The sequence below is a fragment of the Procambarus clarkii genome, chromosome 86 (genome assembly GCF_040958095.1).
Source record: "Procambarus clarkii isolate CNS0578487 chromosome 86, FALCON_Pclarkii_2.0, whole genome shotgun sequence".
Classification (NCBI taxonomy): Eukaryota; Metazoa; Arthropoda; class Malacostraca; order Decapoda; family Cambaridae; genus Procambarus; species Procambarus clarkii.
The window spans coordinates 12,681,401-12,686,626 of NC_091235.1; positions in this window are offsets into that span (position 1 = coordinate 12,681,401).

Below are 5,226 nucleotides of genomic sequence, written 5' to 3' on the forward strand. Positions count from 1 at the left end.
CTTGCCACGTCTCTCTAGGGAAATCCCCCCTCTACACCTGTCAGAGAAAATGGATGTGTTTAGTAGGACGTTTTCTCTTACAAGGAGTAGCCCAAACTCGGTTGCCGACGGCCTGCTCCGTCCCGCACTCTATCTAATGAATACCGTTACATTTGTCTTCTTACAATGCAATGGCTTGTTTGAAATTGAATTTGCTGCTCGATATTGCCGATGGCGTGAGTCGTCTTTGGAACCTCGCCCTGTCCGCAGGACAGGAGGAAGAAGTCGGGATATAGAATTACATTATCATTTCAAATTTCATTGAGGAGTCCCTTTGCGATATCTCTCGGTACGGAGTTTAAATTCATTACTCTTGATCGGAGACGTCGAGAAGTGCCTAAGGCGCCGTCGTCAAGGGCTTCTCTGCACTTCATTACACCTCCCACCGCCTCCTCTTCCTGTTGATTTATTGGTGAATGATTCGTCTCCACCGCCTCTCTTACTTTTATATTTATTATTCAAGTCTCCAGTGGAAAGGTTATAGTGTATGATATACGTTATATTGCCATGGTCGGGGCAGCTGTATCCAGGCTTCGCATGACACCTGGTAGCCAAGGTCCCCCAAGTGGGTATATGATATCCGCAGGTGGCGTTGGTTCCACAGTTGGAATCAACGTTAGGAACGTTAATTCAACGGCGAATTAACGCTGATGACGTTGATTTAGGGGTTGAAATGATGCTGCTACTCTTGAATATTGTGCCCCACTGGCCAGTGTCGACGTAATTGTCTGCGTTGAAATCCATCCAGTTACTGGCCAGTTTCAACTCTGTTTAACCTGCCTGACCGAGTATTGCACATAGCATTCCCTGCACCGTGCACAGCGCACAAGTCATTCGTGAATGACTTAATTTCTCACCGGAAAAACACATTCGTACGAGACGAATGAACGAAGTTTTATTTACGAACGATGTTTATCTCGGGTGATTGTATCGAGGATTTTAGTCACGCCTTTTTGTATCATTAATTTTGTCAGATCATCGTGTTTTTATTGTTTTGGATAATAACTAAAAAAATTGAAAACTGCTTTTGATTTAAGGTAGAAGCATCTGCGTGTTTTAAAGTGTAGTTTTTTGTGATGGTAATTGTAGCTCTTGTGTGTATGTTATTGTGTGTTTTTTGTGTTTGTAATTGCAACTCTTTTCTCCCTACATGTGCAGTTTCCTTGGGAACAAGAACCATGCATCCTGCATGTTCAGTGTTAACATATTATCTAACCAAAAGTATATTACAGTATAACTCGCAGTTAACGATCAAATCGTTAACATTCTACAACTGCTGCACAGAGAGCTTTGATGTGGCGTCACGCTCAGACACGGCGCGACGGTAAGCAAAACTTAACAAAAAAAAATATATAAATATTTTTCATGGCATGACATTTCTGATTTCGGTATTACAAGGCCAGAAATGCTAACAATATGAGAAGACTACGGAAATGTTGTAGCTAAAATATGCTACTTACATTGCCATATAAAATGCTTGTTATTAGTGTAAATTGGGGCAGCAAAGCGGAGCGCCACTGTTACACGAAGGACCTCTGGACCTAGACATTTGCCTGGTGCAGAGATGGGTACTGCCAAAAGAAAGTCCCTGGCCTGGGGCAGAGGCGCACCCACTGCTCCATGCTGGGCTTTCTCCTTTGTGGAAGTTGCAGCATTGAGCATAGCATCAGCTCTTTTTTACACTACTGGGATGTCCCAGCTGGACTATTTTTTGTTGGATTGGAGTTGCGGCGAAAAAGAGAGAGAGAGAGAGAGAGAGAGAGAGAGAGAGAGAGAGAGAGAGAGAGAGAGAGAGAGAGAGAGAGAGAGAGAGAGAGAGAGAGAGATACTGACATAATTATACTCTAAAACATTAGTAATCGAAGTCACGTAACTTAAATACTTGTTTAAAAGCACGAAATTAAAAAGAAAAAAGTTTGCTTTTATTTAGTGTCTTGCAGTCTTCACCAACACGAATGTTGACTCTACAATAGGGTCCATCACCGGCATGGAACCGTACAGATCTCTGACCTTAGCAGCTAGCAGCATTTTATCGGTATTGGACCGAAGGTTACGGCTTCCCTAATCTAATCAAGAAGTGCGTAAGAAGCACCAGAGCGCCACCCGGAGCAGCCATAATATGCACTCACCATCGACATATATGAAGCTTTTCTTGATAATAATAATAATCTCGGGATGATTTGTCTCCCTCGTTGGAGTGTATGGAGTTATTGTTATCTTGGAAAGAAAACGAAGTATAAGAACGTGTTTTTTTCCTGATTATATCAATAATCTCATGCAGACGAGGAATCACAATAACGTGGTTGAAAAATGGTTATCAAACCATACACTAGAAAGTGAAGGGACGACGACGTTTCGGTCCGTCCTGGACCATTCTCAAGTCGATTCTCACAACAATCGACTTGAGAATGGTCCAGGACGGACCGAAACGTCGTCGTCCCTTCATTTTCTAGTGTTTGGTTTGGTCAACAATAATCTCATAATATGGGGGTGGGAACTTTCGACAAGCCGCTGGCTTCTTGTCCTCGTTGAAGCCACTAGTGTTAGTGGCTCTCAGGTAGACTCATGTAAACACAATTTCTGCTGCTCGGGTGATAATTGTAATATTTTATAAAGTATTTTTTCCTTACGAAAATTTAAAAAAAGATGCACTTAAATCTACTAAATATATTATATAAGGGACTGGGAACACGCACGAGAGACTAGCAAACGTACACACCAAAATTCGTACCCAAACAACAGCATGTAACGAAACATTCTCTTGTATACCAGTAAATGATTCGTTATAGTTCAAATAACGAGAGAAGCGCCTCAAAAATTTATGAAACAAAATGTTTCTTTAGCATAGGAAACACAGAACGGAGCCCAGACGTCCAATCTTGTAATGCTGTAAAGCTTCTGTCAGAAACTTACGGAATCCTTCAGAACAAATTTCGACTCTCGAGTCAGGGCAATTTGTTATGTTCTCTTCGCCGGGCGATGAAGGGAAATGTTTCGGGCAAAACGCAGGTCTCTTACTAACTTTGTAAAGTTAAGATTGGTTTCCTTTGATGTGATCATACTATCAGAATTTTAAATTATGGATTTAGGAGTAATCCAGCACTTTAGCACAGGCTGACGTTACCTGCTGAAGAGGGAGATAAGGAGAGGGACAGAGACAGTGAGTGGTGAAGAAGCGTGGAGAGAGAGAGAAAGAGAGTAATAAAAAGAAAAAGATATCAGGCGTGGAAACTAGACATATTTATAATATAAGACAAATAGTTACAGCAAAAATAACTGATCCATTCAAAGACAATAAAAAATAGCATAAACAAATAGTTCTAAAAAAACAGGCAAAGAGATGAACCTCTCTCTCTCTCTCTCTCTCTTCTCACACCCCCTCTTCCTCTCCTTCCATCGACTTAACAACTTTCTATAATATCACTATCATCATCTAGGTCTCCTCCGTCTTCTGGGAGACCGGGCTGCGGGGATGCTAAGCCACGAAATCATCGCAAATCATCAATGTAAACATTTTCAAACCTTCTTCATCACCCCCCCCCCCTCTCGTCACCCCTACAGACGCCCCCCTGCCCCCACACCCCCACTCCCTAGGTCCCCTGGTTCCTGCAATTGAATCCACGACTCATCACAGTTTAGTTACAATTTGCAAACTTAGGATTTGCAAAATTCATTATCCATTCACTTGAATTATTAAATTATTGTGTAAATCAGAAATTAAACATTTAACTTGTAATATTAAATCCTCTTGAAAAAAACAAAAACAAAAAAATACATAATTTTTAATCCAGTGGAAGTTTGCTCGCGCTTTTCTCCACCTTTTTTTATGGTAGGCAAATGAGAAACGGATTATTTTGATGTGTTTGTGTTCTGGCAGGATTACTCCTCTCTAAAAATATTATTTGTTATTTATTATATTGTTTGATTTACATATGTAATTGCATAATTTTAGTTATCTCTCTGCGCCCACTGAAGCTTAAAGCGTGGGAAAAAATAATTTAATAATTGTGCTGCTGTGGTTGTCTGTTTACAGTCGATTTGATAAGCGTCTGATTTTAAGTTCTTTTATCGAGCCAGAAGCGTTTGAGCTAAGATATTCCACCAAACCAATCGAGGCGAATTCTCTTTAGTAGGTGGTTGCATCAATATTGCGGGGTGCTTTAAGTTCACGAGAACACAGAAATCAAAACAATGCAATCGAGTCTAGAATTGCTAAGCATTCACTGTAAGGACAGATTCTCGGTGAGCGTATTTGTAGCGTTTGTAAGTGATAGTGAGTGCACGCGCGTGCGTGGAGTCAAACACTACAATATACCCAAATACAAACTTTAATTTAACGCACCTACTGATAGAGGGAGCGTATAAAAGTATTTATTATTAACTCTCGAGCAGACTTATATTTTACTTGGAAAATTTCAACAAACGGGGAGCACAACTCGTAAAATTACACCATTTTCGAGAGTGAGAAAGTATATATTATGTATCTATATTTATAAGTTAGAATGCGCAAATGTCCGAAATTGGAGGCCAGACTCCTAGTCTGGCCAACCATGTATAACATGTATACAAACATGCATAACAAAAGGTAATCCCACTTATGCGCTACACAACTACAATGTTCAGATGGTAAACGCTGAAGGCAATCCGTTACGTCTTGTCAACCAGCATGGCTGTAGATGGAGGTAATAAGACACTGATGCTCGTTTACAACAAGCGGGTCCAAGAACTACGTCTGGCAAGAAGTTGTGAACGATTTACGGTGCAAGTAAATCCAAAAAAGGATCAGACCCGATTTCCGGAACAGCAATGGTGTTGGGTTTTATGATATAATATAACAGTTAGTGTGTTTCCTTGTGTCTGTGTATTCACCTTGTTGTATTCATCTAGTTGTGCTTGGGGCGGTTGAGCTCTGCTCTTTCGGTCCGCCTCTCAACTGTCAATGGATCAACTGTTACAATCTACTAATTATAATTTGTTTTTCACACACACAACGGAAGCAGCCCGCAACCTGGGGTCAGCCTGGGGTATGACTCCCAGGTACCTATTTACTGCTAGGTAACAGGGGCACCAGGGTGAAAGAAACTTTGCCCATTTTATTTCTCGCAGGCACCGGGAATCGAAACCGGGTCCACAGGATTACGTTTCCAGCATGCTGTTCACTCAGCCCTCAGCGCCCTAAGGTGGCAT